At 48.5% G+C, this 12,813-nt stretch overlaps 1 long non-coding RNA gene across 15 annotated transcripts; it reads left to right on the top strand.

Annotated features, from left to right (window-relative positions):
* The first annotated feature begins 375 nt into the window (after positions 1-375).
* On the top strand, positions 376-7,994 carry LOC119323418. 15 transcript variants are annotated; one of them, XR_005156294.1, is made up of 10 exons: positions 376-967; positions 1,086-1,473; positions 1,556-1,677; positions 2,157-2,241; positions 2,728-2,868; positions 4,151-4,209; positions 4,738-6,650; positions 6,739-6,852; positions 6,924-6,994; positions 7,089-7,994. It is a non-coding gene; the product is annotated as an uncharacterized LOC119323418 (long non-coding RNA). The 15 variants fall into 15 exon arrangements; XR_005156293.1 differs by adding an exon at positions 3,640-3,690 and having other exon boundaries at positions 4,151-6,650; XR_005156291.1 differs by having other exon boundaries at positions 2,728-5,595; positions 6,141-6,195; positions 6,421-6,650.
* Positions 7,995-12,813: the final 4,819 nt, after the last annotated feature.

The following is a 12,813-nucleotide window of genomic DNA, read 5'->3' as shown; positions in this document are numbered from 1 at the left end:
ACGGTGGACTACGACTTTAACTATACAAGGAAACTAGGAGGTGGGTCCAATACACAATATGCACAACACATATACTCAACACTTCCGATGCATCTGGCTGTCAAATAATACTCCCTCAGTTCTATAATGTAGTGCCTATAGATTTTTGTAAAAATCAAATATTACAAACTTTGACCATATTTATAGAGAAAAGCAGGTACATCTAGAATACCAAATGCACGTCATTGGATACATCCTGAGTTATATTTTCAGAATGTAAATGTTTGGTATTGTAGAAGTAGACAGTTTTTTTATACACTTGTCAAAGTTGGCAAAGTTTGACTTTCACCTGCCCCTTGCCACGCGGTTTCCCCCGATTCATTGCTTCATCCCCAGTCGGGTGAGACCTAGGTCACCTCTCTCTCCTTTCACGTCTCTCTCTCTCTCCCTCGCATCTCTCCGCGCCGCCGTCGACGTGAGGAGCGCCATCTCCATCCCGCGTTTTTCCTCCTTCGTCCTCCCCTTCTGCAGCGCAAGCCACGACCTCTCCTGTGTGCTCTGTTTTCCTCCCCGTCGGGACCAGGCAGAGGAGGAGCGGTGCGAGCCACGGAGATGACGAGGTGGTCGAGCTTCCTGTGGCGCCATCGCCGTACCTCACGGCCCAGCTAGAGGTGTGTCGGCCGCGGAGATGACAGAGGTCTCATCCGCTCGCTCTCTCGCCGCCATAAGAGGAGTGCGCACAGGGGGAGTGGCGGGTCAAGATCCGGAGACGGCGGGGCGGCGACCATTCCCGTGAGGCCCGGCGGCGAGCAGAGCTCCTATTGCTGAGCGTCGAGGGGCCGAAGGGCGCTCCGGATCCGGATCCGGGCGAGGTGGCAGCCATGGCCGAGCTCGAGCTGCTTGGCGTCCCCGAGGGCGCCTCCTTCGACGAGATCCTGCGCACCCCGTCCTCGCCTCCTGCAAGGATGACCCAGATGCCGTCGCCCAGGTCCCTCCTCCCTCCTCCCTCCTCCCAAACTTCTCCTCCACTCCATGTTGTCCCCTTTCCACGTTTGCTTATTGTTCAACTGAATCATACGTTAAAAGGATCCTTTGATTGTCCCCAGAAGTTGCTAATTTAGGAGAAGAAGTCGCCTCCATCAAATTGGAAATGCATGAATGGCGACGTATGTATGATGCATCTTACTTTCTCATGCCCAGACGCAAAATTAATCTACTTCCGTACACAGGAAGAAAAGTGAAGACCTGATCATCAGTAATTTGGGCAATTTGGTGCATAGTTGTTCGCATGTGATGAATCCAGTCTGTTACAATAGTCTACTTTTGGCATTAGGTGCGTTAGCTTATAGTGGTAGCGCGATTTGAGGAGGAGGAGCGAGGTCGAAAGATGGCAGCCAGTCCGACCACGTCCTCTCTTCATCCCTTTCTCCCTTTCGATCTTGGATTTGATATGGACGCCGTTGTCGCCGTGGTTGCCTCGCCGTCGTGGCTCAGGTGCCCATCCCTTTGCTTTCTGCGGTTCCCTTCCTAGCATGTGCATGTTCCTCATCTGTTTGTCTTTGCGCAATTGGACCAGGAGACGATGCGTCGTCTCGCGACTGGACCGGAAAGGAAAGTGACCAGAGACACATATTCTCCTCTCCTTGGCAGTGACGCAGGCCGGCAACGAGGAGGCTTGCAATGGTGTGTGCCTAACAGGTGTGTGCTTTTTCTTAGTTGTTTGAAAATTGCTAGGGTTGGGATATTTCTCTAGGATTGTAGTGAGCTTCCAGGAAGAGGTGAATGCAGCAGGACATGTGCCTTTTGGATCGGTCTGGTGCATTTGGATTGGTCCACTTGGCTCGTGTCTGTTTAGTCTTGTGTTTTTACATGGCACCTTCATGTTTGCTTGCTGGGAAATGATGTTCTTTGTCGAGTGACATGTGAAAAAACAAAGGGTTCGGTTTGTTTGTGTTGGATTGATGCTTCTGAAAGAGAATAGGAAGAATGACATGTTCATTGGCCTCTGTTGTTTGGTTTGGTCTGCTTAGGTTATTATGATTTGGTCTCCTAGCCGTTGGTCAATGCACTAAGCTAACATTTATTATACTATCTATACAGTTTAATCTGGTGCACTTTCTTAGGCGACCAGACAATTCATATTTCCTCTAATATTCGTTTTGTTTATGTGTTCACAGAACATAGAAGACAAAACAGAGAAGAGAGACTACATGTTCTTGCAAGATGCAGTCGTGCTGCTGATAGAAACAATTTTATCTCAAGGTGCAAGGAACAACACATCCCTGTAGAATACCATTACATTTTTTTCCTTTCATAATTTTCCATATATGAAGATACTATATGTCTTTTACCATTACATCTTTTCCTTCCATCATTTTTCACATATGGTTCCCCTTCTGCATGTTTGTCGTGGCTCGGTTATGCGGCATCCTCTGTCTCACAGTCTGATGATAACCGATACACGTGAATTGCAAATTTGGTATTTTGTCAAACTCTGGCATCATCCCCACTCTTTCAGCGGCAGTGGCCGTCTCACCTCGCTCCTCCCAGAAACCTCCCCGTACTATGCCATGTCGCCAAACCACTCGCTGTGGGATGCTTAACGTCGTCTTGCATGATGCCACACATGATTTAGGGCAACGACCCTGCCGCATAGGCCCAATAAGCAGACATTAATTAGCTTCATGCCTTCATCTTAATGTAGTCGAATAGCTAATTACTGATTTTATGGGGATCTTTTGTTGCTAGTTTCTTCATCCGACGAAGGATTTATAGTGGATGCACATCAATCTGGGAGGAATTATCAGGCACACGACCAACGAGCGGTGACAGAAGCAACTTCTCCATTAGACTAGACAGAAGCAACTTCTCCATTAGACTACATGACAGGTAAGATTAAGACCTTCATAGGTGAAAAGAAGTCTATGTGATATTGTTTTCTTCCATTTCTGTGAAGCGCCTTACCTAGAACCGCAGTCGTTTTGTGGTGAGAAACCATTTATTTCTCCTTTTATCATCTTGATGATTGTTTCTAATACATTTAATTTAAGAGAAACATGGACATAAAGCTACATGGGAACACTTGATCCTAAACAGATTTTTTTTAACGGAATGTATATGTTCTCAAATGGAGGGAATGAAAATCTCAAATAGATGAAATCTAGAGATCAAAATAATGACCGGATGTGGTCTCCATTCCGTTTGGTGAGAAGTGAGACTTTGTTCCTTCCGGTTTGGAAAAAAGCTACTGGTCAATCCTTATTTATCGGTGTTGCTGTCAACGGCAATATCCTGGCCTGGCGAGGAAATATGTATGATTTTGCGAACATTTCTGTTGTTCCGTGTAACTCATTGGTGTTTTTTCTGGTCTATCGTCAACACCGGTGTTGTTCTATTCGGATACGTTGGTGCGGTGTGTGTACGTCATGGGCATGCGGTTTCTATTGTTTGCTATTGTTGTATAGCCATAAGTAGGAGAGCTGAGTTTAGCTGTGTTTCGTGCAATGGAGCTGTCTACTCCTGCCAATGGCAACCTTATGGGCCGGCAAGGTAAACTTTTATCAGTTTGCAAGCAGTTCTGGTGTTAATGATCTGCTATTCTTTGTAACACCAATGGTAGGTTTTTTGTCTGTCAATGGTATTGATGTTGTTTCTATTCAGGTGTGTCGACGTAGTGGGCATGTCGTTCGTGTCATTTTGCAAACATTTCTGGTACTATTGAATCTACTATTCAGCCAATAGCATTACTGTAGCTTGGTAAGGGAAAAAAATGTTGTTTTGCAAAATTTCTGCTATTAATGATCTGCTATTCTACATGACCCTAATGTCAGTTTTTCTACTCAGTCGACGGCATTGATGTTTCTATTCGGATGTGTCAGTGTCTACGCCATGGGGCACGCGTTTTAAGTTGTTTGCCCTGCCCTATATCCATATGTAGAAGAGTCAAGTTTAGTAATGAAATTATCAGTTTTCCTGCCAATGGTTTATGGCCTGGGAAGGAAAACTTTATCGTTTTGTCAATTTATTTGTTGACTTGCTTCCGATGCTCTTAGCATATTTTTTGGCATTGCTTATGTGTATCAAGTATCATCATGCACAAAGTTAAATAGTTTTATAAATTTCTAATTTCCTGATCAGCGCTTTTTCTGCATATTTCAATGTTGGTTCTCAGAAAGTGAAGCTCGCCTGCATGCACTTCCGCCAGTTCTATGAGGCAATATGCAAAGAAGGGTCAGTACTCAGTAATTATTCTCCACTCTCTATTGTTCAATTTTTTTATGTAAACCCGCCAGCTTATTTTGTATTGTATGGCCCTATATTTAGCTCATACCAATAAGTATTATAAAGAATGGACCTGTTGTTCACTTCATCTGCAATCACGTGATTGGTAGAACTTGGTTCGTTATCTTAATACGCCTCCTATAACTTGTGGTTTCTAGACTTCTGCTTATACCATGACTGAGTTCTGCAAAAGAGAGAAAATAATGTTTGTTCCTCTCTTATTCAAGTTAATACGATGTACTGGAGATTACTGTAAGACATTTTGAAAGAAGGACCTATTTGTTTAAGAGAAAACCAGCGGCAATCCAGCGGTGCTGGCTGCTGGTTTTTGAACCCCTGGTTCTATCCAACATCATTGACAAATGAGCCTTTCTAACATATTTCTACATTCACATTCGTCAACTTATTATGGAATATGGTTTTCTGACCTGCGCATCAAAGCTTATGAAGGCAACTTAAAAATTGTAATACTTGCAGATGCGTTCAGACCTTGATGATTGGCTTCATACCATCACATTGTTGTCTTATCTTACAGTTATGTACAATATATAACTGCGCCTGCCAGAAAGCATGTTCTTAAAAAGCATGTTCTAGATTCTTCTCTTTGGATTTGAGTTAAGTTTTATCTCCTGGCCCTTTTTCGTTTTGATTGTTTCATGGTATCAAAGAAAACCATTGAATTTTTTGATGGGGAAGGTACAGAGTATGAATGTTCCAGTCTATGATGGAGGAATTTTTCTGTGCAACCATCTGACCAAGAAGTAGTGCTTCCACAGAAACTTTTTGACCTTTCGTCTAAGTGTACTGATTTTATACATAGAGTTAAATCTGGCACGACACTATTCCTGTACGATGTTGAGCACTGTAAGCTTCATGGGGTATTTGAAGCAACTTCAGATGGAGCCATGAATATCATTCCTGATGCATATGCATCGTCAGTGTTTTGGTATCCTTATCTGGTATGAATATGTTTTAGACATACCAAGCATAGTTATCTATCCATTTATTCCAGGGTCTATGAAATTTGTCAGTGACATGTCGTTAATAACACAACTGGAGCATCTATCCTCCACTTATTCCATATTTCACGCTAATTTGTACCTTTCAGATGGTAAAAGGAAACTGTCAGCAATTTTCTGTAATGCTTTGAAATTTGCCCTTCCTGGCATATTATGGGAGACAAACTAATACTTTTCCTGCTGTGTTCACTAAATACATAAATGCTTAAGGATTTGGTTTTGCAAGCCTTTGATGGAAAGTGAATTTGAAGATGCAGTACATGATAATTATTGCTTCATACAAAACAAGTTTAGTTACGGTTTGACACATCAACAGGTCTGTTTCACAGTCTTCTGGTGTTATGTTAATTTACGTTAGCTATTGATCCCAGGGTGTTCGTTTGATACAGGTTGTAAAGCAGCATGTTTTATTATTTTAGTTAGCATTAAGCTAATCACAAACCACAAAAAATACACACACGCGCCCTTAAAGAATCACATCTATATATGTTCCGCTCTTTACTGAATCTTGATGTTACATATTGAACCTTATGTATATTCTCCTTGCATCTAAATTGTTGATTTCTACTCAATATTGTGTGTATATGTCCATCTGTGCATAATATGTGGCCCAAATGATGTGATATTGTTCTTTTAGCCATGAACCAATTTATGTAGCGAGGCCGACGATTTGACTGTAACATTTTTTCTCCTCTGGTTGAATACTGTTTTATAGCTCCTAAGTAATGTATTGTCGAAGCCGGCCGGGAAAATATGTTGTGTCTTAAGATAATTATAAAATAATTGAATATATCAAAATGATAATGACATTGGATTAACTTTAGAGGAATATGACAGAAGGTTTAACCTTCAATATTGTAGGTTTTCCTGATTGTCTGGCACCTTATTAGGAGACGACGACCGCTACCATGAATAGGTTTAAATTCCGCATTGCTTCCATTGGACAAATCATGATAGAAAACAAATGTTCATAAACTTATAAAATAAACTACTGCTGCCTTGTTGTTTTTATCGAGGATGTTTTCTTTAAGCATATGCTAATCACACACTATCTTCTATTTCACTTAGATTATTCCTAGGGCTCCAGGGATAACCACATTATTTTCACTTACATGTTCCTGATTCCTTCGTCGTCTCGCAGCTGGATCGGTGGGTGGCGACACGTTCGCTGTTTGGTCGAGCCGTCCACAGCGCTGTTGCTGCCGTCCAGGATGAGCTGCTCAGCCTGCTACTCCACGAGACTCCCTAGCAGCAGCTGAAGAGAGGTTCCATTGGAACAAGCACCCATGGTTGTTGTCGCCGTTAGCACCGTCCCTTAACTGCGACCCTTTAGACCCTTTGCTGATCCAGCTCCCAGAAGGCCAATGCCTGGTATAATTCCCCTTCCCTTCACCTTCTCCAACCCCTGTAGTTTCAAGTCCCGTTCTGATCCTATTTGTAATGATATTACTTGGCATAGGGGAAGGGAAGTGGTTTCTCTCTGTCGAGGAGGACAAGCAGAGATAGAGGAGGCAAATGTGATATGCTTGGCATTATGCTGTGAGGATAGAGGGCCATGGATCTGGATGTGGAGGTTAGTGGCAGTATGGATGCCTTTTTTTCCTCTTCTACTCAATTCCTTGACCTGTTTCCTTTCATTGTTAGATTGTGAAAGTCCATGTGACGTTCGAATCAAGATGAGCGGCCGTTCCTGCTGACATTGTGTAAACTAGATGGTTGTATTCTTAAAATTTATCAATCAATTGGAGTCGGTTTCTATAATTGTTTTTCCTTCAGAAGTTTTTAACCTGCTTAATGCTTATTGTTCAGAATTTTAGGCGCTCTTTTGTCAGAGACCGCTTGATGGTTTGGTTGGGACTGCTACCGCAGCATCGCCGGCGCCCTTCAGTACCTGACGATCACGCGTCCGGAGATCGCATATGTCGTCCAGCAGATCTTCCTGCACATGCACGATCCCCGCGAGTGCCATCTCGGGTTGATCAAGTGTGTGCTCCGGTACGTGCGCGGCACGCCCGCGCTCGGTCTTCATCTTCGCGCGTCGCGTGTGCTGGACCTGCGAGCGTTCACGGATGTCGACTGGGCCGGTTGCCCTGACACCAGGCGCTCCACCTCCGACTTCTGCGTCTACCTCTGCGACGCCCTCGTCTCTTGGTCTTCGAAGCGTCAGGCAATCGTCTCACGCTCCAGTGCCGAGGCCGAGTACCGTGGCATCGCGAACGCCGTCGCCGAGTGTGTTTGGTGAGCTGTTCTCTCCCATCGACAAGGCCACGCTGGTGTATTGCGATAACGTCTCCGCCGTCTACCTGTCTGCCAACCCCATACATCATCGCCGGACAAAGCACGTCGAGCTGGATATTCTCTTCGTTCGCGAGCGTGTGGCGCTTGGCGAATTATGGGTCCTTCACATCCCCACACGGCAGCAGCTCGCGGATATCATGATGAAAGGGCTGTCGTCCGAGGTCTTCTCCAACTTCCGGTCCAGTCTTTTCGTCGCCGCCACCGACGTCACGACTGCGTGGGGGGTGTTAGCCAGGGTAGTTATGGAGTCTGTATTCTTGTATTGTATACGGCTTAGGTAGCTTTGACCGTGCAGCAGTTTTGTTGAGTAGTGCTGCACGTCGCTCGGTAGTGGCACACCCACGATCCCGCTCGGCTGCGGCCAGCGCCCTGTATAACTCTGCAGCCTCGAGCATAATCGATGTGTGTTGAATCCCATTCTCTTCCTCCCTCGCAACAGCTGGGCTGGATCGCAGGCGGACAAGCAACACCTTTGCATATTGTGTCACTTGTTGCTCAGAGCATCTTCAGCCGCGCCCCCAACAGACCTCTCAAGACCCTTTTTAAGCGTCGGCGCCGGAAAAACGGCCCAGTCACGCCCTCAGAAGCCAATTTTTCGCCGGTTATGCCCGAAATTAGTGCCGGCAGACCCTGACCGAACCTGACGCGCTGGGGGGCGTTCGGGGGCGCCAAGGAAAATGTTTTTGGCGCGAAATAATGGCGGGCCCGCCGAGTCAGCGACCCCGGCTCATCGTCGTCCTCATTGCCTCAATTTCCCGCGGGGAATCAATGCCCAAGGCTGCCACCGGTCAGCCTTCCGCTGATTCCCCACGGGCGGCGTAGTAATGGTCCGGTGACTCGCCGTTCCCCTCCCGCCACGCGTACACGCACGCCTGCCTCCCCCCGGCGGCTATAAAAGGCCACCCCTCCTCGCCGGTGGACGCACACTCCGTCGCCCTCTCCCTCTCTCTTTCCCCCGCCACCAACCTTTGATGGGTGAGCGGTTCCACGGCGACGCTGCGGCGGCCAACGGCTTCGGCCGTCGCACGCTGCATGAATGGGAGGCGCACCTCCTCCACGAGGCCAACTACCTGGCCGCCACCGGACATGCGCGCGCCGGGGAGGTGGAGGCTCAGCGCCGGAGGCGTCCCAGTCCCTCCGCGCCCCGACCCCGAGCACCCTGACCACTTTCACGACGAGATTGACTGCGTCCGGGCGTCCATGCCGGAGGAGGTGCGCGACCGCCCGGAGTATGCCGACGACAACTATGAGAGCTGGGCGGCGTACTTCCAAAGTCGCCACGAGGAGCAGCTCGCCTCCACCAACAACGGCCGGTGAGGGGGCGCCACAACTCTGACGGACGCCGCATGTGGTAGGGTGTCCCCAGGCGCACGCTGCACGCCGTCCTTGAGAACCTCTAGGGTGGCAACGAGCCGCCGCTCCAGTACCCGTCCGCCCCGGCGCCTGCTCCCGCCGGAGTGGCGGCATCTTGATGCTGCAGCCCATGGCGGGTTCGTCCTCGTTCTCGTCCTCCCTCTCCTCCGGCTCGCCAGCGTCAAGCCCGAGCCCGTGGAGACGCAGCTAGGGAGGCGGTGGTTCCTCCTCCTCTTCCCGCGTCGTCAAGCCCAAGACGGAGCCGGGCCTCGTCGCCGTCAAGAACGAATATGACGTCCTGGCCGCAGCCGACGAGGCCGCCCTGAAGTGTGCGCGCGAGGACTACGCGAAGCTGGAGATAGAGCGCCAACACCGTGCCCTCGAGGAGATCGACGCCCGGTGCTACGGCCACGACGACAGCGGCGTCATCGTCCTCGAGGACAGTGACGAGGACGCGCCACCGCCGCCACCGAAGCCCGTCCGGCAAGGCGACGCATGGCAGGGGAGCAGCAAGGACGGCGGCGTGAAGGAGGAGGCCGACGACGGCGATGACTACAACGCTTTCGACGCGTTCTTCGGCCTGTAGGGCGGGGGGGGGGGCATGTTTTAGTTTTTTTTATTTATGTTTTTAAGACTTTAATGTACAAATATTATTGAAAAATCATCTTTTTTGCCCGATCTATGTCCTGTTTGGCCGATTTTTTATTTCAAAATACGGCGTCTAGGGTTCGGCTTGGGTTGCCGGTTGGGGAACCGATTGCCCCCACACTCATATTATCGCCGGCACATCCTCAGGCGGCGATTTTTCTAGCCGCTGAGGGCCGTACGGCTGGAGATGCTCTCAGTGCCGCGTTCACCGCGCGCGCCGGCCATGGCAATCCGCACGCACGTAGCCTTCAGACATCTTGCATGTTGGTGGAACGGCCGCGTAGGATGGTCTACAATCTTCCGTCGATGGACGTCTCTCTCCAAATGAACACTGAGATCTGCTGTGCAACGCAGTGGTCCGTGAATAGAGAGCTGGCTTGGGGACTCGCACAAGCAATGAACATCCGAGTCATGCATGATCGAAGGTAAACATAAAACACACACTCTCTCTCTCTAAAATAAAAATAAAAAACACTCGGCTTGCTTACATGGGTACCTCGGCAAAGTCCGGGCCACGCGTCCCTCCCCGCCACGTTTAACGGCCCCGTGACGGCAGGCAATATAAGCCGAGTGTCTATTAATGGTACACGACTTACTTATTTACATTTTCGTTCTTTTATGATAATGCAGTTACATGTACACTGAGTATCCGATATACTCCCTCTCTCAGTTTATAAGGCGTGCGCGTACCCCTAGGTCGTCAATTTAACCAATCTAATACAAGCCATATATTACAAAAAATATACCAAAATAAACTTCAAATGTTCTATTTTCAAAAGATATAATTTTTGTGTTATATAGTTTATATTAGGATGATAGAATTAGCAACCTAGATATACGCGTAGGACTTATAAACTGAAACGGAGGGAGTACTCCGATAACACCTAGCTTACTTATTTTCATTTTCTTTTCGTGAATGCTAGGCATCGGCCGACCGGGCCCAAATTACGGCCGGCTCTGTGCTAACAGTCAGATGCAGCCCTCACACAGCCGTCTGATCCTTCCTTCCCACCGAGCATGAGATCTTAGACAACACACCAGCACATGGCAGGCGCACCTCGCTGAGGCGTCACGTTGCGCACGTCCACTCTCCCCCGTTTGCCCTCGTCGTCGACAGTTGCCGATGTGCTCCTCGTCAATGCTTGCGGCCGATACTCGTCGTAGACGCTCGCAACAAAAATAGACTACGGTGGTAGCAAAACCAGACAACGATGGTAGCAAAAAATGCTCGCCGCCGATGCTATCAGACACTTGTGGATAATGAGCTTCACTCATTATGTGCTTGATTTTGCTGCATTAATTGCTTTTACAGCCCGCCACGCCGGCTCCCAGGTGAGGGTCAGATAACGTCGTCCCTCCACCCAAGCTGACCGAGAGCACCTCGGGCGGGCACGCGCGTCCCTCCCCAGCTCATGATGAGCTTGGGGAGGTTTCTTCACATTGGAACCCTATTGTGTTAAGCACAGTGAGTGGTGCTGATGTGCCTATGGCCGAGGTCCAGACCTCGGTCACAGAGGACCAAGGGGAAAAGACCCCCTGGTTTCTGAAGAACCAGTGCTTAACTGTCCGGAGTTCTAGGTCCCAACCGCTCCACCACCGACGAGCCGCGCGGACGCAACCACTACCTCTCCAGCGAGGGACCGGGCCGAGTATGCCTAGCCGCCCCTCCTGGGGCGACATAAGGAGATAGAGGCTGCTCTCTAGAGCTCCTCGATTCTGTCCGAGCACCATGCCATTCTTGGTACGACGTCAATCAATTTTGATCTGTCGGGGCCGGAATGGTAGACGCCTTCATAAGCCTTTCAAAAGGTTTTGAGGTATGCCAGTTCACACAACTATACTTACTAAGTTAATGCTCAGTATGCTCCGTAGCCCTTTAAGGAAAAGTTTTGCGAGAAAAAAGTTGTTCGAGGACTTTCAAAATTTCCAAGCTTTTAATTCGTGCGTTCAGGAAACACCACGTCCTGGTTTGATTATATTGATGTGATGAAGTACAAAGTATAAAATGATCTACCTTGAGATCGTATGATTGTGTTCTAAATCCTAAGGCTGGTAATCGTGCCCCAAAATACTAAACCCCATGGCTTATATATACACCAGGGGTACGTAGGTTATACACATGGTCGATTCCCAACACATTGGCTATTGAGCTATCCTTAGAGTGCGCGTCAGGTTTTCAGAGGTTTCTATCTTGATCACGTTGAGGTTTACAACTTCGACAGTTCTTCCTTCCGGTGATCGGCGAGCCATGTGCCCGACCCATAGACTATGGGTCATACATATTAGTACCCTTAGTCCAGGACAGCGTCAACGGTGAGCGGTTAGTGGAGAACCAGGGATGGTAGATTTGCATCTCATCTAACGGCGCGCGCTCGGCCAGCCAAAGCTTCGGTCACCAAGCCGTGTTTAAACGTTTCCCTTTTATTTTTCATAATGCAGTTACAGGTAAACGGAGTACTGGATATATAACACTCAACTTACCCTTTTGTATTTTTTTGCATTCTATTTATTATAAATTCATTTGTTAAAGAACAAAGTATACTTTTTACTATGGCGTAACCCTTCGCCTCTTGCAGTGAGTCCACAGTCGATTATGTTTTTTTTGACCTGCCACCGGCGCTACCACCGGTCTGCCTCGTCTTCAGTGGCCTTAGCACTACTAGGAAAATGCTTATACATAGAAGTTTACCAGTAGCGTTTGTTTGTGTCCCCACGCTACTGATAATTACCAGTAGCGCTGGGTACAAATCACGCTACTGGTATGGCTTAGCAGCAGCATTGGTTTCTTTTAGACACGCTACTGGTAAGTGTGCCACACCACACCACCAGATTAAAAAATATTAGTAGCACGGGTTGTAAATCGTGCGCTACTACTAAGTGAATAGCCATAGCGCGGCGATACACCCACGCTACTAATCAGCGTGTCCACTGCGGAGTGTGGCACCATCCACCCCGATCCACTCCCACCCCTCTCCTCTGCCCCCACGATCTCCTTGCCCGCCGCTCCCTCTCTGCCCCTTCCGCCCATCCGCCCGCCCCCATGGCGCAGCTCGTCCTGGCTCACGTCCTGCTAGCGCGCCCCGGCCGGCATCGTTGGCGGGAACAAGGCCAAGGTCTCGGCCGAGGTCATCCCGGAGGACGCCGCCGAGCACGGGCGTCGGGGGGAGGCCGATGAGGAGAGGTGGTCCCGCCTGCTGCCGGAGCTGCTCATGGACATCGTGTGCCGCGTCGACGC

This window comes from Triticum dicoccoides, chromosome 6B, assembly GCF_002162155.2.
Source record: "Triticum dicoccoides isolate Atlit2015 ecotype Zavitan chromosome 6B, WEW_v2.0, whole genome shotgun sequence".
Taxonomy (NCBI): domain Eukaryota; kingdom Viridiplantae; phylum Streptophyta; class Magnoliopsida; order Poales; family Poaceae; genus Triticum; species Triticum dicoccoides.
The sequence above is the reverse complement of the archived record's forward strand: the minus strand, read 5'-3'. Positions and strand labels throughout refer to the sequence as shown.